Raw genomic sequence first — 22257 nt, forward strand, 5'->3', positions numbered from 1 at the left:
ACCTGGTGTGAAGGACTGACTCATTGGAAAAGACCCTGATGCTGGGAAAGATTGAAGGCTGGAGGATAAGGAGATGACAGAGTATAGATGAGATGGTTGGAATGTGCTACCAACTCAATGGACATAAGTTTGAGCAAGCTCCAGGAGCTGGTGATGAACAGGTAAGCCTGGCTTGCTGCAGTCCATGGGGTCACAAAGAGTCAGACAAGACTGAGTGACTGAACTGAACTGATTCAATAAGTTATCCAACTTTGAATTAAAATTGAATTGCCATTTTTATCTTATGCTAAGTTTCAAGTAGACATGAGTCTGTTTCTTGGATTTTTAGCTTTATCTGTTGATTTGTTCATCAATCTTTTTGTTAATAATGAGGGTGGTTTTATTAATACAGAAGCTTTTTTTAAAATACCTTGGCTAATTCTGTGCTTTGACTCCTCCAGATAAAAGATAGAGCTACTTAAATTTTATGAAACATCCCACTGGGATTCTTATTAGACTTGAACTGAATTTACAAATCAATTTGAACTATATACTTTTTAATATTGAGTATTTCCATCCAGAAATATAATTTGCATCTCCTTTTTCTTAGATGTTGTTTTATGACTATGCTATGCTATGCTATGCTAAGTCACTTCAGTCGTGTCTGACTCTGTGTGACCCCAGAGATGGCAGCGCACCAGGCTCCCCCATTCCTGGGATTCTCCAGGCAAGGACTGGAGTGGGTTGCCATTTCCTTCTCCAATGCATGAAAGTGAAAAGAGAAAGTGAAGTCGCTTAGTCATGTCCGACTCCTAGCGACCCCATGGACTGCAGCCCACCAGGCTCCTCCGTCCATGGGATTTTCCAGGCATGTGTACTGGAGTGGGGTGCCATTGTAGTAGGGTTTAATAATTTTCTTCACATAGGTCTGTGTTACTTTCCTCGAGCTTTATAAGTATTCTCTAGAGATCAAATCAGTCAGTCAGTCCAAAAGGAAATCAACACTGAATATTCAGGGACTGAGGCCAATGCTGAAGCTCTCATCAACTGATGAGAAGAGTCGACTCATTGGAAAAAAACACGATGCTGGGAAAGACTGAAGACAAAAGAGAAGAGGGTGGCAGAGGATGAGATGGTTAGATAGCATCACTGACTCAATGGACACTAACTTGAGCAATCTCTGGGAGATAGTGGAGGACAGAGGGGCCTGGTGTGCTGCAGTCTATGGGGTTGCCAAGAGTCAGGTACGACTTAGTAACTGAACAACAACAGCAACACAGTTTGCTATTGTCATGGAATCTTTTTATATTTTCCAACTGGTTTTTAGAACACAATTTTTTTTTTCACAATTTCTTCAGCTTATAATGTCAATGAATATAATTGAATTCAAATCAATAAAACATAATAAAATTCTTAAACAGCTACTTAGATAATTGCCACTTTTATAGAGAAGGAAAGGGAGACTGAAAGAGAACAATGAATTTTCTTGTATTCCTAAAACCTCCACCAAGCAGCCTCAGATTCACCTGCATTTGACATCTACAGTTGAGTAACATCATGATATATACTAAGCGTTTCCAATTTAAAGCATTCATTTAACATTACAAGCACAAGGATCCCTGAAACGAAATATTTGTTTTCATTTTTAACTTTTTCTCTTATGAAAGAAAATCCAAAAGAATGAATCTCTCAACTCAATTGTTCTGTTTTTGCTGATGTACTCTCACCACTGATTACATTTTTGGATCTGGCCTGAAGGTTTTAATTTGAATACATCAGTTTATCAGGCTTGAAGGAAAATAAGCTTAGCCCAGACCTCCTCTCTCCATTTCTAGGAAGCAGTAGCTTCTTATGAAGGAGTGAGCAATGTAAGAATTTAGAAAAACACCCAGGAGTGTGCTTCAGATTCTTTCTTGGGCACAAAGAAACAATGCCGATTTTTAAATGCTGTCTGTTCTCCAAATGATAGTGGTTAAAAATTTTCCATTTTCTAGTTATAATACTTAAGCCAAATACATTTTTCCAGTGTTAACAAAGAGATGAATAGGCTGGGAAATGCCCCCTATGAGTTCCTTTAAAAACACACACATACACACACATTTAAATCCAGAAATGCCACCCAATTTTCTACAATGTCTCGTCAGCCTTTTATCCTCATAAAACTCAATATAATGAGGCTAAGTGCAATGCAGATGTCAGGGGGAAATGCTCTAACCACTTCCTGTCAGTCATCCAGGTATTCATAAGTCCTCTCCCCAGACCTTCCCACAGTGTCCCAGGAATTCATCTTCTCCATGGGAAGCCTTTGAATCTGACAGGCCAATGTGTTTTCTTTTATTTTTAGCGTCTCATGAAGCTTTTCTGAGGCAGGAACCACAGATAATATGGCTAACAATGATTACGGCTCTTTATTTTCATTATTCTGGCAGTGAAGGCTGCCTTAATTCTAAATCTCTTTGTCAGAATCAGAGACTGGAAAATTCCCTTGATTTAATGTCCTGAAAAATTCTGAGCTGCTCATTCAGTCTCTCTTTCATATGCTGTCGGGGTTTTATCAATATCATCTTGAATTATTATCAGTCATTACTAATATTATCCTGGGCTCTGACTCCTTGTAGACTTTACATTTTTTAGTACATTTCCTTAATGCCTACTTACTAATGACCTACCAGATTAAGGCTATATAGTATTAATGGTTATATGTATTATTAACTTTGACATCTTCCTTTCAGTGTTTAACTGGTACTCCTTTGGTTTGTAACTGAAACCTAAAAAATTAACATAAAAGTATTTAGCTCTTACTGTGTGCCAGTCAAGTTCTCTGCCCTCATGAAGCTAAGTGTAGTGGTCGTGTGATAAAGTTAATGATGAATTACAAAACAGTGAGATGAGAGCAAAAGTGAAGATGGGTTTTCTTAAAAGCTGAGGCATTAAAGAGGACTTTCTGAAAGATGTTATCCCTAGGCTAATGCCAGAGGATTTATGTTGAGAACCTAAAGGGGTAAACGTTGGAAACTAGAGAAGTTAAGAGAAGCAGGGAAAAAGGAAAATAAATGGACGTTGAAGCAAGAGATAGCTTAATACAAATAAGGAAGATCATGAAAGCTCCAGAGTGGAGCAACTAGACATGAGGTTAGAGAAATATTTTTGAGCTAGAAGTGCCTAGAATTGCCATGAAATCATTTGTTAAGAAATTTCTGTCTTGAGTAAAATGTGTATGCATGCTCAGTCATGTCCAACTCTTTGCGACCCCATAGACTGTGGCCCATCAGGCTCCTCTTGTCCATGGAATTTTCCAGGTAAGAATACTGGAGTGGTTGCCATTTCCTACTCCAGGAGATCTTGACTCAGGGATTGAAACTGCATCTCTTGCATCTCCTACATTGGCAGGTGGATTCTTTACCAACAGCACCACCTGGGAAGCCTTGAGTACAGTGGGAAGGTGCTAAAAGATTTCATGCAGATGATCAAATTTGGATTTCAGATCATTCTGGCTACAACATAGAGGATGAATAGGTTAGGGACTCATTAGAAAATGTTGCATTTATAGGCAAGAGATAAAGATTTAATTTAATGAAAGTTATTCCCATGGAGGATGGAGAGCAATAGAAAATTTGGAAAATATGAAGAGGTAAAATTGACAGAGCTTAAGGAATATTGGCTGTGGGGGAGATGGGGGGGTGAAATGAAGGATGCGAGCCATGTTCCTAGCTTTGCCAAGGCATGTTAAGAGCCCAAGGCAGATTTCTTGAAACAAAGGTATAGTCTCTTGAGTCAGGCCTAGATATTAGCCACTTGCCAGCATTAATAAATCCTTGTATTATCTGTAAAATGAAGATAATCTTGTAAGATTAACTGTACATACAAGCATGTTGAAAATAACCAAACAGTACCAGTCACATGGGCTTCCTTGCTGGCTCAGTGGTGAAGAATCTGCCTGCCAATACAGGAGACGTGGGTTCAATCCCTGGGTCAGGAAGATCTCTGGGAGAAGGAAACAGCAATCTATTCCAGTATTCTTGCCTGGAAAATTCCGTGGACAGAGGAACCTGGTGGGCTATAGTCCCTGGGGTCCCAGGAGTAGTATACAACTTGGTGGCTAAACAACAACCACCAGTCATATATTCAGAGATCAAGCATGACAACAGCTAATAAAAATTGGAATCTTTGTGATGTTAAGCCTTTCTATGCACAAAGATGGTATATCTCTATATTTAGTCTAGTCTTCTTCAATGGCTCTCAGAAAAAAAAAGATCTATGCTAAATTTTTGTCATCCTTTTAAGCAGAATATTCTTTTCATTACATTTTCTAATTGTTCCTCAGAGTGGAGTAAAAATTCACTTCTGTGTTGTGATTTTTCTGTACTTCCAACTTCAACTATCTTATTACTTCCAATAATTTGTCTATAGTTTAGGGGAGAGGTTATATAGATAATTCTATTATCAATAAAGTAAAATTTTTATTTATTCCTTTCTAATTCTTATATATTTAATTTGTTATTACACTGACTAGAAGGAAAGTTATCACCAACCTAGAGAGCATATCAAACAGCAGAGACATTGCTTTGCCAACAAAGGTCCATCTAGTCAAGGCTATGGTTTTTCCAGTGGTCATGTATGGATGTGAGAGTTGGACTATAAAGAAAGCTGAGCGCTGAAGAATTGATGCTTTTGAACTGTGGTGTTGGAGAAGACTCTTGAGAGTCCCTTGGACTGCAAGGAGATCCAAGCAGTCCATCCTAAAGGAGATCAGTCCTGGGTGTTCATTGGAAGGACTGATGTTGAAGCTGAAACTCCAATACTTTGGCCACCTGATGCTAAGAGCTGACTCATTGGAAAAAGACCCTGATGCTGGGAAAGATTGAGGGCAGGAGGAGAAGGGGATGACAGAGGATGAAATGGTTGGATGGCATCACCAACTTGATGGACATGGGTTTGTGTGGACTCCGGGAGTTGATGATGGACAGAGAGGCCTGGCGTGCTGTGTTCATGGGGTTGCAAAGAGTCGGACATGACTGAGCAACTGAGCTGAACTGAGAGACTTTATACCAATGCTGTCTAACAGAAATGTGACATAAGCTTCAGATGTAATTTTTTAAAAAATTAACAGACTTTATTTTCGAAAGCAGTTACAGATTTACAGAAAAACTGAATGGAGAGTACAGAGAGTTTCCGCATATACTTAATTCCCCATCCCACACACAATTTCCACTATTATTGACATCTTGCATTAGGGTGATGCTTCTGTCACAGTTGCTGAACCAATATTGATACATTACTAACCAAAGTTCATAGCTGACACTAGGGTTCACTCTTTGTGTTGTACATTTTGTGGGTTTTGATAAATGTATAATGACAAGTATCCACCATTTCCTCATATAGACTAGTTTCACTCCCTGTGTTCCATCAGTCGTCCCTCTCTTCCTCCTTCTGAACCTCTGGCAACCACTAATCCTTTTTCCATCTCTGTAACTTTGTCTTTTCCAGAATGTCATGTAGTTGGAATCATCCAGTGTGGGGCGTTTTTAGATTGGCTTCTTTCACTTATCAATATGCACTGCTCCTCCATGTCATTTCATGGCTTGATAGCACATTTGTTTATTTATTTTTTGCTGGATAATATTCCACAGTATGAACATATCATGGTTTCTTACCCATTCACCTAGTGAAGGACATCTTTTTTCCTTTCTGGCTGTGTTGCATCTTCGTTGCAGCACGTGGGGTCCTTGCTACCGTGGGTGATCTTTCATTGCAGTGCATGGGCCCCTGAGTCGTGGTGCACAGGCTCAGTAGTTGTGGCATCCAGACCCCAGAGCATGCGGGCTGAGTAGCTGTAGTTGGGGTGCTAGGGTTTAGTGGCTACATGGTATGTTGGATCTTAGTTCCCTGACCAGGGATCGAACCTGTGTCCCTTGCATTGCTAGGTGGATTCTTAACAAGGTGGACCAACCAGGGAAGTCCTAGGACATCTTGATTGGTTCCGAGTTTTGGCAGTTATGAGTATTTGTTGTTGCTCAGTAGCTCAGTCATGTCCAACTGTTTGCAACCCTATGGACTGCAGCACACCAGGCCTCCCTGTCCTTCACCATCCCCAAGAGTTTACTCAAACTCATGTCCATCAAGTCAGTGATGCCATCCAACCATCTCATCTCTGTTGTCCCCTTCCCCTGCCTTCAATCTTTCCCAACATCAGGGTCTTTTCCAGTCAGTTAGTTCTTCGCATCAGGTGGCCAAAGTATTGGAGCTTCAGCTTCAGCATCAGTCCTTCCAATGAATATTCAGGGTTGATTTCCTTTAGGATTGATTGCATTGATCTCTGTGAAGTCCAAGGGACTCTCAAGAGTCTTATGAATATAGAGACTGTAAATAGTCAGGGATTTTGTGTGAACTTAAGTTTTCAACTCATTTGTATAAATAATGAAGAACAGTTGCTGGATCATACAATAAGAGTATGTTTAGCTTTGTAAGAAACCAGCAAACAGCCTTCCAGAGTGGCTGTACTCTTTTGCATTCCCACCAGCAATGGGTGAGAGTTCATGTTGCTCTACATCATGGTCAGCATTTGGTGCTGTCGGTGTTATTGGGGATTTTAGCCACTTATAAACTGCTGTTTTAGTTTCTATTTTCTTAATGACGTGATATAAAGCATCTTTTCATATGCTTCTTTGCAATCTGTATATCTTCTTTGGTGAAATGTCTGTTCAGATCTTTTCTCGGTTTTTTAATTGGATTGGTTATTTTTTTACTGCTGAATTTTAATAGCACTTTGTATATATTTGGGTATCAGTCTTTTGTCAGAAAACTTTAATGAAGTCAGTATAACTTTAATAGAGTTCAACTTATCAATTTTTAAATTTATGGATCATGCCTTTGGTGTTTTATATAAAACGTCCTTGCCAAATGCAAGTTCACCTAGGTTTTCTCTTATGTCATCTTCTAGGAGTTTCATCTAAGTATTACTTAACTTATGAATCCTTGTTTAACTCATGTGTTATTTAGAAATACCTTTCTAAATTTCTACATATATGAGGATTTTGAATTTATTTATAATTTAACTTCTAACTGTAATACATTTTCCTCAGAAAATGTGTTTTACTTATATGTTATTTATCCTTTGGTACTTGTTGAGATTTGTTTTATGGCCTGGTAGATAAATAATTTTTGTAAATAATCTGCATGTACTGCAGAAGGGTGTGTTTCCTAAATTGATGGGCCAAATCCTATTTATGTTCATTCTGTGCTAAGTCGCTTCAGTTGTGTCTGATTCTGTGACCCTATGACTGGTAACCTGCCAAGTTCCTCTGCTTATGGGATTCTCCAGGCAAGAATACTGGAGTGGGTTGCCATTCCTTTCTCTAGGGGATCTTCCCAAACCCAGGGATTGAATCCAGGTCTCCTGTGTCGCCAGCAGATTCTTTACCATTCTGAGCCATCAGGGAAGCCATAACTCTCTCAATATTGATAGTTTAAATAGACAAAAAAAAAAAAAAGCAAATAAAATACCAAAAAACCTTTAAAAACACAGTTAATAATCTCACTTTAAATTAGAGTGAGTTATTTGGCAATGACTCTAAATTAGCATGAGCTTATCAACTGTGTTTTTAAATGTCTTTTTGTACTTTATTTGCTTTTTTGGTCTACTTCAGCTATCAGTATTGAGAGAGTTGTGTTAAAATCTCATACTTTGATGATAGATGTATTAATTTCTGTTTGTATTTCTATAAATTTTTGCTTTGAATGTTTTGAGCTGTATTATTAGGTGCATACATATACATTTCCCTGGTGAGTTGACCATTTTATGAGAGAACTCTATTTTCTCTAAAAATACTTTTATAAATTTAAGTCGAGTTTTTCTCATTTTATGCAGCTTGCCAAAGTCCAACCTAACCAGCATGTGGCAGAGAAAAATTTGCACCCAGGAAATCTGGTTCTAGAGCCTAGGTTTCTAACCACTGAATGATGCCTCCACCTCCAGGTATCACCCCCTGAACATCCCTTTCACTTGTCTTGCTGTCTTCCCCAGCATCTCTGCCAAGGATCAGCTGTGCCTGCCAGATGAAATGGGAAAAGGGATTTTCCAATAGGTCCCACACATGGCCTCTTACAGATAGAAGAAGACCTTCTAAAAGTCTTTGGCTTTCTCTTTACCCAAAGCTGAATCTGCAAGTTCCCCATAAAAGTCATCAGTGGCTTTGTAGCTTATAATTCGGAGTTTGTTCCCAGCTCTGCATCCATCCTCAATGTCTATACTTTGGCATTTCCCCTCCAGCCACCATTTTTGTTTCCCTTCCATTGTCCTTACTCTGCCCCCTTCTCTGTCTATTCTACCAGCTTCCTGCAGACAACAGATGCTTGAATAGTTTGCAAGGATGGAGTTTTGGACTTTTCACTGGATGAGAGTTGGCTAATCATTGTAGGGCAAGTCTGTCCCCTCCCTAATATTTGGTCCAGGCTCAGGGAACACAGAACCTGAATCAGTCTAGCCCTGCAATTTCTCTCTTCATTGGATACAAAGATGGGCAAGATTTTACCATTAGAGTAGCTCTGTTCTTGGAGAAGGCAATGGCACCCCACTCCAGTACTCTTGCCTGGAAAATCCCATGGATGGAGGAGCCTGGTAGGCTGCAGACCATGGGGTCGCGAAGAGTTGGACACGACTGAGTGACTTCTCTTTCACTTTTCCCTTTTATGCATTGGAGAAGGAAATGGCAACCCACTCCAGTGTTCTTGCCTGGAGAATCCCAGGGACGGTGGAGCCTGGTGGGCTGCCGTCTATGGGGTCGCACAGAGTTGGACACGACTGAAGCGACTTAGCAGCAGCAGCAGCAGTCATCAGAAGGACAAATTTGAGTCAGTTCTAGTGAGGTGGATGAACCTAGAGCCTGTTATACAGAGTGAAGCAAGTCAGAAAGAGAAAAACAAACATTGTATATTAATATATATATATATATGATATGTATATATATATATATAGAATCTAGAAAAATATGGATGAACCTATTTTCAGGGCAGGAATACAGATCCAGACATAGAGAACAGACTTTGGACACAGCAGGGGAAGGAGAGGGTACAACGAATTGAGAAAGTAGCATTGAAACATATATATTACCATAGGTAGAATGGATGGGCTTCCCAGGTGGTGCTAGTGGTAAAGAATCCACCTGCCAATGCAGGAGACTCAAGATCCCTGGGTCAGGAAGATCCCCTGGAGTAAGAAATGGCACCCCACTCTAGAATTCTTACCTGGAAAATTTCATGGGCAGAGGAGCCTGGCAGGCTACAGTCCACAGGGTCGCAAAGAGTCAGACACATCTGAGAACACACCTACAATGTAAAATAGATAGCTACTGGGAAGTTGCCTGATAACACAGGGAGCTCAACCTGATGCTCAGCCTAGAGGCATGGGTTGGGGTGGGGAGGTGGGAGGAGGTTCAAGAAGGAGGGGGCATATGTATACTGATGGCTGATTCACATTGTTGTAGGGCAGAAACCAACACAGCATTGTAAAACAACTATCCTCCAATTAAAAACACACACACACACACACACACAGAAAATGGATTCCCACTCAAAACTTTGATCTCAAGACTGTTGGTTCTACACACTCACTGCTGCTGCTGCTGCTAAGTCTCTTCAGTCTTGTCCGACTCTGTGACCCCATAGACGGCAGCCCACCAGGCTCCCCCGTCCCTGGGATTCTCCAGGCAAGAACACCAGAGTGGGTTGCTAAGAGGGTATAAAAACTTTTTATCACTTGCATAATGAGGCTTTCTGGGGAGCACAGGAAATATCTTTCAGATTGTTCTAAAAATGGCCTAAGCAAGAAAAAGAATTGGATTGGAATTTTTATTGTGGCTAGACAGTGAGGCCAGGGTGAGGGTTGTCTCATGCAGGAAGAGGCTTACATGGATTTTTGAAACTCCCATAAGTGTCAAAGGAGGCAACACCCAGACTTTCTTATCAGCTTTTCAAGATGTAAAACAGAAGAGGGAGAAGGTTGCCACCAAACATCAAAAACCAAAGACTTGGTACAAACATTTGCAGTCCTGAGTTGTACTCTCTCTTTCAGTTGTTTGTTGCAATAAGAGTGTTAGTCACCCAGTTGTGTCTGACTCTTGCAACCCCATGCACTGTAACCCGCCAGTCTCCTCTGTCCATGGAGTTCTCCAGGCCAGAACACTGGAGTGCATAGCTTATCCAGGGGATCTTCCTGACCCAGGGATCAAACCTGGGTCTCCTGCATTGCAGGCAGATTCTTTATCATCTGAGCCATTAGGAAAGCCCTGTTTATTGCAATAGCTCCACTTTATTAAAAAGGACCCCCGAACCCAAGAAATAGTTCAGGTTTCCAAAACCAAAGTTAAGGGACAAGTTGTTCTTCAAGTAGTTCCAACTTATTGGCATCCAGTTATTATATCCTAGGTCAATTATGTCCTGAGGCTCCAAACAGGATTGCAGAGACACGGTCAGCCACAGACATGCAGACAGTCCCCAAAGCAACACCCATAGCTGACTCTGGCATCCTCTCCCTGACAGTTGGTGAGATAGGAGCAGATCACACAGGGGAATAGATACCAGCCCCTCAATTTTCAAAAGTGAGTCATACAAAGAAATCACAATGAGCCTCCATGTCAGGGATTGAGTTCATATATCATCTCACCATCAAGTGACTAATCTCTGATCTCGTCTCATGATTATAACCAGAGGGCAAAGGCTGGATCAGAGATGAAGACTTCATCACAGGGATGGCAGGAAAGGATACTGAGAGGAAGAAGAGGGCAATAAGGGGTAACTGAGGCAGCCTCCATCCATTAATCCATCCATTCATAGGTCATCCAGGGAAAATACTACGGGCAAATTTCCTCCTGGCTGACACATGCACTGTTTCAGCTATAGCAAGTATCTTTCTGGCAAAACATAATAAATCTGTTCTTGTTTAAATGGCAGGTGCCTGGGGATGCTCTTTTGCTTTTGGCAAACCAATAAAGAGGGAAACTCCGTTTCATGGAGGAGGGGATGTGGGAAATTGTCAGACAGAGTCTTGATTCTTTAGCAGCCAGGATGGAGTTTAAAAAGCCTCCAGGTGTTTTTGAAAGGAAGGAAACCTTGCTGTTCCCCACCCTCCTGGATTTAATCCACCTCTTGCCAGGGCAGGTGGAGGAGGGGCCTGAGGACAGGCCAGGAGGAGAGCAGGATGTGGCCCAGCCTGAACCAGCCACTCTGGATGCTGTTCCACTTGACAGGTCATTGGCAAGGCTCTTGACCCAAGTCTGACAGCAGATAATGGGTGAGGGCTGAGACAGAGCATAACAAAGGCAGCTGGATGGCTACTTGCAGGTGATTTCTCTGAGGGCTGGAGGGATCCTTTTCAAAGGAAAGGGTTGGGAGACTGTTTCCATGGTAACTCTCCAAGTTCTGAAATGATATAATCAGATAATGCTCTGAAAAGCAGAGGAAAGGTGGTGGATTTAGCACACATGAGCAGCTAAATTCTACAAGTTGGGTTTTTTTTTTTCCCTCTTTAAAATATTACATTGGTATATTAAGAAAGAAAGAGGAAAGAGGGAAAGGAGAAGAAAAGAAGAAAGTAAAAGAAAGGAACCAAAGAAGGGCAAGGTAGCAAGATAGAGGGACAGAAGGGTAGGAAGGCAGGAAAGAAGGAAAAAAAGAATACTCGAACATTGTTTATTTCAAAGAAATATCCTTGAAAGCAAGAAAGAGCTGCTGGTGAAGCTTAAGTTGAGAGAAGGATATTTGATTGTCTATGATTTTGACCTTTGTGTTTTATGAAGATTGATAAATGAGCTCATTCAGTTACTCTGGGTTTCTACTATTTAGAAGCACATCTATAATGTATATTGTTATAAGACATACTTACCTTGATACAATTGGGTTATTATCAATTTAATGTGTGATTTATGCCATTTTGTCTGAAAAGACAAGTTATTAATGGCATTGTAAAATGTAACAATTACACATGGGCTTGAATAAGCTATTTCTAATCTAGGACAGTGCAGTTTATTCTGAGTAGAAAAGAAAATATTCTTGGGAGAAGACTGTTAAAAATGCTTAGAAATTGTTTCATTCTTCCATCTCCTAAGTCTGTCAGGTGGGTTATTAACTCAACACTCTTGCCCCTTCATCCTGTGTCAAACTTGCCTGGTAAAACCCCACTGAAATTCAATACAATTCCCTGCCTGTTATGCAAAAGCTAAACATGGTTTGAGAAAAATACACACCCAGGTTGACCGGCCAGGGTCTAGTTCACAAGCTTGCTGAACTCCCATCGCTTCCATGTGATCCTATCCCTTCTACTGATTCCTTACTCTTTTGTTTCCTCAGGTCTGCAATATAAGGGTCCTCATCATCAGCTTCAACCAGTGACTCGCCCTCATTTTGTGGAGCAAACAGAATCCCTAGGAAGAGTACTTCCTCATTCTCTTAATGCCTTAACCTACCTCCATCTGTGATGATACCACCTGTCTCTCCCCTGTTTCCATGAGTTACCTGTATCCATGTTCTGGTCCAGGACCAACCGACCACAGGAGACTGGATCCATACTCCAGAACACTCACAGCCACCGGTTTCACCATCAATCCCACCCTTTCTCTCTTACCTTATCAGGTTTTTCCTCTCTTCTGGATCATTTTAGGCAGCATGAAAATGTCATTTTATCTCCAATGATTAAGACAAAAACATCAACAAGCTCCTTCTCTTGAGTCTTCTAACCCCCACCTTGCTTTGCATTTTATTACAAAATTCTTCAGTTCTCTCTCCACTCCCATGCTCTCTTGGACCAACCCCCTTTATGCTTTTCCCCTCGCCACTCTAGAAAAAAAGTTTTCAACAACAGTCATCAATGAAATCACATTGCTAAATCCACAGCCAGTGTGAGGTCTTCTTCATTCTTATCTGATTAGAACCATTGGAGGAGGTGGATTAGGGCTTCGCTGGTGGCTCAGACTGTAAAGAATCCACCTGCAATGTACCAGACCTGAGTTTGATTCCTGAATTGGGAAGATAATCCCCTGGAGAAAGGCATGGCAACCCACTTGGTTATTCTTGCCTGGAGAATCCCATGGACAGAGAAGCCTGGCGGGCTACAGTCCATGGGGTTGCAAAAGAGTTGGACTCAACTGAGCAACCAAGCACCATGACCTCAAGGAGGTGGATTACTCCATCCTACTCAAATATTTACTTCCCTTGGCTTCTGAAACATCAGTCTCCTGCTTTTCCTTCAACCTCACTTAGTTTATCTCTCAGTCTACTCTTTTAAAGCTCTTTTCCTTATTTCAGCCTCCAAATATTGGACTTATTTATCCCCTTGTTAGATATTCTGATGATTCCCAAATTTCTAGCTTCTGAACTCCAGACTTTTGTATCAGGTCTCCATGTAATATTTCCACTTGCATGTCATAAAGCAAACCAAGATAGAGCCCTTGAGGTCTCTTCTGTCTGCACTAGCTTTTCTATCACAGTTCCAATGACTGAAAGTTTTTGACTCCCCAGAATTCATATGTTGAATCCTTAATCCCTAATCATGGCATTTGATGTTAGGGCCTTTGGGAGGTAGTTAGATTTAGATGAGATCATGAGGATAGAGCTCACATGATGGATTTAGTGCTCTTTGAAGAGGAGTAAGAGACCAAAGCTCCCTCTACTCTAACATGAGTGTGCGTGCTCAGTCACTTCGGTTGTGTCTGACTTACTGCAACTCCATGGACTGTAGCCTGCCAGGCTCCTCTGTCCATGGGATTTTCCCAGCACGAATACTGGAGCGGGTTGCCATGCTCTCCTCCAGGGGATCTTCCTGACTCAGAGATTGAACCCACATCTTCTGTGTCTCCTGCATTGCAGACAGACTCTTTCCTGCCAATCCACTGGGGAAGCCCAAAAGGGGCTATCATGAGGATGTCTTGTCATTGGATCTTGTCCTCCCCAGGCTCCAGAATTGAGAGAAATAAATGTTTGTTGTTTAAGCCATCCAGTCTATGGCATTCTGTTATAGCAGCCCAAGCTCCTCTTGGTGTTTCTGTGAGAATTAAGTGCTATAAAGTAATAAGAGGGAGAAATCTTACAAATATAATGTTCAGTGAATATACGGTAATATAAGGTTAAATAATGCCATACCTCATGGTGTTATCAGATTGAAGTGAGATGATTAAAAGCACTGAACAGAGTCTGTCTGTTGCATAGTTCATATTCAAAGGCTTTGTTGTTATTATTCAGTCAGTCAGTCATGTCCAACTCTTTGTGAGCCCATGAACTACAGTACTCCAGGCTTCCCTATCCTTCACCATCTCCTGGAGTTTGCTGAAACTCATATCCATTGAGTCAGTGATGCCATCCAACAATCCCATCCTCTGTCATCCCCTTCTCCTCCTGCCTTCAATCTTTCCCAGCATCAGAGTTTTTCTAATGAGCTGGCTCTTCACATCAGGTGGCCAAAGTATTGGAGCTTCAGCTTGAGCATCAGTCTTTCCAATGAATATTCAAAGGCTGCTGCTGCTGCTGCTTCTGCTAAGTCACTTCAGTCGTGTCTGACTCTTTGCGGCCCCATAGATGGCTGCCCACTAGGCTCCTCTGTCCCTGGGATTCTCCAGGCAAGAATACTGGAGTGGGTTGCCGTTTCCTTCTCCAGTGCATGAAAGTGAAAAGTGAAAGTGAAGTCACTCAGTTGTGCCTGACTCTTAGGGACCCCATGGACTGGAGCTTACCAGGCTCCGCCCCCCATGGGATTTGCCAGGCAAGACTACTGGAGTGGGGGTGCCATTGCCTTCTCCATTTCAAAGGCTAGTTATATGTATTAGTGTTAATTGCCACAAGGATACTGCATAACAAACCTCCTCCAAACTCAGCAGCTCACAATAATTCACATTTATTCTTTTGTTCAAGTCTGCAGGCTGATTCCATTACTATGGACCCAATTGGGCAAACTGGACTTGGCTCTAGGATGTTGGTTGGGTTCAGTTCTGTTCTTTGTGGGTTTATTCCAGGGCCAAGGTTAAGAATCAATAGCTAACTGGGTCGTGTTTTCTCATAATGCGTCGCTTGAGTACCCAGCTAAGCCAAAAGACCTAAGCACATTTAAGGTCTCTGTTTCCATAACATCTAAAAACATTCCATTGGTTACAGCAAGTCACATGGTAACCCCAACATCAATGGGGTAGATTAATCTCCACCTACAGTAAGATAGGAAAAGAAAGGAATATTTGATGAAAGGTAATTTCAACTATCACGCTATCATAATAATGTTATAGTAATTGATGATAATGCTGCTGATGGGTAGGTGGAAAAATAATTATTGATTCTTTCTACTGCTTTTACTTGGTTGCCAATTCGTGCTAAGGTCTACCTTAGCCACTTTCCCAAGTAATGTGAAGCTTTCCCAACCATACAGTGACTTTGATGTCTGGTTTTAAAGGATGACTTCAGAGACACCTGAGTTGCTCAAATTCTTTGCATCAGCTTGGGAACAGACGAACACAAATTAAGTTCAGTTCAGTTCAGTCACTCAGTCATGTCTGACTCTTTGCAACCCCATGGACTGCAGTATACCAGGCTTCCCTGTCCATCACCAACTCCCAGAGCTTGCTCAAACTCATGTCCATCAAGTCAATGAGGCCATCCAAGCATCTCATCCTCTGTTGTCCCCTTTTCCTCCCACCTTCAACCTTTCCCAGCATCAGGGTCTTTTCCAATCAGTCAGTTCTTTGCATCAGGTGGCCAAAGTGTTGGAGTTTCAGCTTCAGCATCAGTTCTTCCAATGAATATTCAGGACTGATTTCCTTCAGAATGGACTGGTTGGATCTCCTTGCAGTCCAAGGGACTCTCAAGAGTCTTCTCCAACACCACAGTTCAAAAGCATCAATTCTTCGGTGCTCAGCTTTCTTTACAGTCCAACTCTCACATCCATACATGACTACTGGAAAAACCATAGCTTTGACTAGACAGACCTTTGTCAGTAAAGTAATGTCTCTGCTTTTTAATATGCTCTCTAGAAACACAAACTAAACATGTGACCATATGTGACTTATTATTTGCTGTACCTTGTATATTCTTGGCTTTGGGGCCTCCTTAGACATCTCTGAGTCTTAGTTTTCCTAATCTCAAAGATAAAAGATGCTCTCTTAAGTTCCTCCTTTCATGAATATTTTCTATAAATTAAAGGACTTTTCCTTTACACAAAGTAGTCTCATGCATTTAAAGCAACACAGAAAAGCATTTAACATAGTCACTTGGAGCTTGGCTTCCTGGTGGCTCAGATGGTAAAGAATCTGGCTGCAGTGAGACATGGGTTCAATCCCTGGGTCAGGAAGATTCCCTGGAGAAGGGAATGGCTACCCACTCCAATATTCTTGCCTGGAGAATTCCATGGACAGAGGGGCCTGGTGGCCTATAGTCCACTCAAGTATCCTTGCCTGGAGAATTCTACGGAGAGGAACCCGGTGAGCTACTGTCCATGGAGTTGCAAAGAGTTGGACACAACTGAGTGACTAATACTTTCATAGTCCATGGCTTCCCTCACAGCTCAGCTGGTAAAGAATCTACCTGTAATGCAGGAAACCCTGGTTCAATTCCTGGCTCAGGGAAGATCCACTGGAGAAGGGATAGGCTACCCAATCCAGTATTCTTGGGCTTCCCTAGTGGCTCAGCTGGTAAAGAATCCACCTGCAATGTGGGAGACCTGGCTTTGATCCCTGGGTTGGGAAGATCCCCTGGAGAAGGAAAAGGCTACCCACTCCAGTATTCTGGTCTAGAGAATTCCATGGTCTGTATAGTCCATGGGGTCACAAAGAGTCAGACATGACTGAGCAACTTTCACTTGACATTCATTAGAGGGAGGACTCAGATCAAATGCCAGGTTCACTATCACAAAATAATTCATGGACAATGGAGGTAAAAAATCACAAAATTCATTCCTTGGCCCTTGCAGTGATGAGTGAGGCAACTTAAAGAGAACAATCCAATGTCAAACCAGATGTCATGTCTTAGACATGCTAGACATGCTAGAATTATAGAACTAGAGCACATGGGGTGGAAGTAGGGGAGTTAGAGATGAGATACAAAGGAAAAAAAAAAAAAAGATTTTTGTCAGATGTTATTCAGCAATACTGGAGTAGGAAATGGGAACCCACTCCAGTATTCTTGCCTGGAAATCTCATGGACAGAGGAGCCTGGTGGGCTACTGTCCATGGAGTCACAAGAGAGTTGGACACGACTGAGTGGCATTTGTCTGTTCAGTCTTCTTGCAGCCCCGTTTCATGTTTCATGCCTACAGGAAGGAGTAAAAGGCCTCTCAGCCACACATGGATGGCAGCTCTCAGTCTATGGACACATCAGATGGAAGATTATCTTCCTGAGTTTGATTGTCTCTGTTCTACAATTCCACTGGTTAATTAACCAGAGAAAAAGCACTCAAGCTACAAGATGAAGAATTTGAGGTGTGCGTGAGGAAGGTTTCCCATCTTTAGGAGGCCAATCAATAGGAAATACCTTGAAGTTAATTGACAACTTGTCTCTCCTAATCTCTTGGTATGGAGGGGTGAAGGAGGGCCGACTGACATTTATTGTTATTCATAACAAGGAACAGACCATCTCACAAACAGTATCCTAGTAGGCACCATAAGAGCCCAGCCAGGTAAGTATAATAACCTGATATATTCAGAAAAGAATCCAGGATTGTTCAGGTTAAACACATTATTACCCAAGGAAATGTTATTAGGAAATGGTAGAAATAACCTCAAACCTAGCCTCTGATTTTCCCACCATATTACGTTTTGATCTTTATGATATGCATGTAGGCTCAGAAAATTCTACTGGTTACAGCTCAAAGCAGGTAGATAGACTAAATTAATGTTCACAGAGTGCCTTTCAGTCCCAGACATCTGTGAGACAGATGAATTATTTTCTCTGTAAACCCAAACCCTAGGGTACATTGTACAGATTTCTTTTCCCCCGCATTTTCAGCTGTCAGCTCCTTGACTGCCCCTCACGGTCACTTTGCAAGTCTTGATTGCCAAGCATATATTTTCTTCTCCCAGTTTGTCTGGAAGACAGAATGCCTCAGGAAGGGATTGTTGGGGCTTTTGATATAAGGTACATGAAATATCTGTAATTAAGGATTATATTTTTGTACCCAATAAATGGCTGAGAGAAGTCCTGTGATTGAAAGTTTTAAAAGATAATTGAATGTGTCAACTGGATCAAAAAATCATGTACTTGCTCCACCTCTGCACACTGTGATAAATAGTCTATTGTCTGGAGAGTTTGTTAGGCATTTCCTTTTGCATTGTAAAATTACTGTATCCTTTGTCACTGAATTTTTAGTTAACAACTCAAAGAAACCCCTGGACTAGGAGTTACCTTCTTTATGCCAGATACTGCCTCTCAAATAATAAAAATAATAATAATTCCAAACTGCAATTTATTTCTACCATTATCCCAGTTGAAGGAGTTTTTTTTTTCTTTTTTTTTTTAAGAACATTTATCCGGTTAAAAATGGGGCATATCTCATGTTTGAATAAAAATTAGCATTCCTCTATCTGAATAATAAAGTGAGAGTAAAAGCACTTATTCTTCATTATTTATGTTTCCAATTGTGTCCTTTGTATAACTGCTTTGAAGAAGAAGCACCTTATTAAAATGGACAATCAATAACAGCAATAGAATTTCCAGGCTGAAGAACAAAACAAAATATAAATTAAAACTTCCTATTAAACCCCAGCAGTACATAATGTGCCTGACCAAGAAGAACTGAGCTTGTTTAAACGTATATAAATCAGAGAAAATAGGAGGTGGGAGTGGAAGGAGAAGGGATCAAATCGAGACACAAGACTAAGGTGAGAATTTTCCAAGCTCTCAAAAAGAGTGGCAGACATAACAAAGGAAAAGATCAATGGGGATTTCACTACAAATTACATTTTCTCTCAAAATTGCTTAACAGCAAATAAACCAGGGGAAATACTTGCTCTGAACAGGACAAAGGGTGATGTACTTAATAAGAAAAGACCTCATGCCAAAAGGTAATAAGAAAACCATCAAGTTCCCAGTAAATACAGGGGGAAAAGGACAAAGACAGTTTAAAACACAGACACATTAGTGGCTAATAAACATTTGAACATTTTTCAACCTCATTCATCAATGAAATAGAAATTTGAATAACAATGAGATGCTATTTTTAACCTACCAGATTAATAGAACTGTAACAAATGAGAGTGTTGGGTACTGGAGATTAAGTGCAGTGACTAAGACACAGTCAGCTCAGCTGGAAGGAATAACAGAGAGGTTGGAGCCTTCAGGAGAGGAAAGGGGAGAATGTGCTGCTGCTGCTGCTACTGCTGCTAAGTCGCTTCAGTCGTGTCCGACTCTGCGCGACCCCAGAGATGGCAGCCCACCGGGCTCTTCTGTCCCTGGGATTCTGCAGGCAAGAACACTGGAGTGGGTTGCCATTTCCTTCTCCAATGCATGAGAGTGAAAAGTGAAAGTGAAGTCGCTCAGTCGTGTCCGACTCTTCATGATCCCATGAACTGCAGACCACCAGGCTCCTCCGCCCATGGGATTTTCCAGGGAGAATGTGAGAGCCCTTCAAATACTTGTGATATTTGTAATCCTCACTTCCAAAATGTTGTTTCTGGGATTCTACTGATGGAAATGATCTGAAATGAATGCACAATTTTCTGCCAAAGATTTTCATCGCAATGCTGTTTGTAATATTAAAATTTGGAAACATATTGTTTCCAAAAATAAGGGTTATATCAATTACATTGGAATTAAAAAAATGTAGCCACTCAAAATATCTGTAAAATATTTTGAGTAATATCATAAAATGCCTAGGTTTTAGTATAAAACGTAAAAGTAAAATATAAAATTTTATATGTAGATCGAGATCAAAGATGTGAAGTAGGTATAAAAAATGACTGGAATGGATTTATAGTAAAATATTAATCATGATTTTATTTGGCCAGGGAGATTACAGGGAGGGTGACCATGTAATTTGTTTTCCAAGTGGGGACACTTGGGAGGTGAGAAGAAAGCTGGATCAGAGGTTAGAAACAGAATTGTCCCAGTTAGGTGCTCACACTTCTCCCAGATCACCTTCACATGAATTTTTGCTCAGCTCTTCCATTCAGAATTTCTCAAGAATCTTTTCCCCCAGTGCTCATTGCAGCAGGACATGGAAGCAACCTAAGTGTCCTTCTACAGAGGAATGGCTAAAGAAGAGGTAGTATGTATATATAACAGAATACTTCTCAGTCATAAAAAAGAATGAAATAATACCATTTGCAGGGACATGGATGAACCTAGAGATTGTCACACTCAGTGAAGTAATTCAGGCAGAGAAAGACAAACATCATAAGATATTGCTTATATGTGGAATCTTAAAAAAAAAATGGTACAAATGAACCTATTTATAAAACAGAAATGGAGTCACTGATATAGAAAACAAACTTATGATTACCAGGGGGAAAGTGGGGAAGGAGAGGGATAAAGTGGGAAATTGGGATTGACATATACACACTACTATACATAAAATAGACAAGTAATAAAACCTGCTGTATAACACAGGAAACTCTACTAAATACTCTGTAATGGCCTACACAGGAAAAGAGTGAAGACATATACAACTGACTCACTTTACTATACAACAGAAAGTAAAACAACATTGTAAGTCAGCTATATGCCAATAAAAAATTAATTATCAGAAAATATAAGAATTTATAGAATAAAATCTCTGCACAAGAATGAAAAAAATCTTTCTCAAAATTTTCAAGGAGAGTCTTTTTTATTACTGACTACTGAATGCTAAGCCATGTGTCTATGAGAAGGAACATTTTCTGATAATAAAACCTAGGAATGTTCCTTCCATGAAAGTCCTTATATATTTTACAGACTAATACTACTTTCTTTTATGAAAGGATTTTCTCATAAGCAAAATGTTTAATATTCAAAGTATAAAATTTTGAGAACCCAGAAAATTATGAAATTTTGAGAAATTATACTGATAGAAATGCTGGGTAAGAGAAGAGCTCAGTAAAAATTCTCTTGAAGGTAGTCTGGGCAATGCATGGTTTGGAAACTGCTTGGTATGAGAAATAGATGAGGAAAGTGGAAAGATTTTGTTTTAACTTTTGTTTTCATATTGGAATATGGGTGATTAGCAATGTTGTGATAGATTCAGATGGACAACAAAGGGACTCAGCCAAACATGAACATGTACCCAATCTCCCCAAACTCCCCTCCCATCCAGGCTGCCATATAACACTGAGCAGAGTTCCCTATGCCATACAGCAGGTCCTTGTTGGTTATCCATTTTAAATACAGCAGTGTGTACATGTCCATCCCAAACTCCCTAACTATCCCTTCTCCCCAATCCTTCCTCCATAGGCAACCATAAATTCCTTCCCTAAGTCTGTGAGTCTGTTTGTCTTTTGTAAGTTCATTTGTATTGTTTCTATTTAGATTCTGCTTATAAGGGATGTCTTATGGTATTCTCTTTATCTGGAAAAGATTTGATGTTGGGCAGCAGGTTTGACCCCTGGGTCAGGAAGATCACCTGGAGTAGGAAATGCCAACCCACTCCAGTGTTCTTGCCTGGGAAATTCCATGGACAGAGGAGCCTGGTGGGTTATAGTTCATGGGGTTGGAAAGAACTGGAAGCAACTGAACACGCAAGCTTATACTTAGGCCAGAGTAGTTTTGCAAAGTAGTGGGTTCCCCATCACTGGAAGCATTTGAGTTGGGCCTGGCTGACTTCATCAAGGATGTTCTTAAAGAGAACCGAAGTCTGCCTTAGAGATACCAGCCCAGGGACCTGGGGGGTCTTTGGAAGACCACTCGGGTCCCATCTCTGCCCCTAGCTTTTCTCCAGGACTAGTTTCTTCCCAGAGAGGTAAGGAGGTCGAGGCAGGTCACTGTGGACCTGGGCAGTGTCAGGGTTCGCAGGGAGTGGAAAGCTGAAACTCTATTCAGAACAGTACCTTATATTTGAGTATACTCTTTTTCAAAGTAGTTTTACCTACTTTTATGATTTTTCAAAAATTCTATTTTTTTTAATTGAACACAGAACATTCTCAGAATCCCAGAAACCCTCCAAATCCCTGTCTTAATCACAACCTCCTTCTTCCCTCTGAAGGCAAATGGCAACCATACTTCTTATTCATCTGGCATGTTTTCAAATCCTAAATGAAATCATGTAGGATGCATGCTCTACATCTGCCTTCCTTGACCCAACATTATGTTTGTGCGATTTCTCTGTATTATGACTACAGCATTTAG

The 22257-nt window shown here is 40.8% G+C and overlaps 1 long non-coding RNA gene across 1 annotated transcript; it reads right to left on the reverse strand.

Moving 5' to 3' along the window:
* Positions 1–10725: 10725 nt before the first annotated feature.
* LOC123330758 lies at positions 10726–12349 on the reverse strand. The gene is made up of 2 exons (XR_006546867.2): positions 12219–12349; positions 10726–11394 (listed from the first exon to the last, which is right to left on the reverse strand). It is a non-coding gene; the product is annotated as an uncharacterized LOC123330758 (long non-coding RNA).
* Between the last annotated feature and the right edge of the window lie 9908 nt (positions 12350–22257).

The sequence above is a fragment of the Bubalus bubalis genome, chromosome 20 (assembly GCF_019923935.1).
Source record: "Bubalus bubalis isolate 160015118507 breed Murrah chromosome 20, NDDB_SH_1, whole genome shotgun sequence".
Classification (NCBI taxonomy): domain Eukaryota; kingdom Metazoa; phylum Chordata; class Mammalia; order Artiodactyla; family Bovidae; genus Bubalus; species Bubalus bubalis.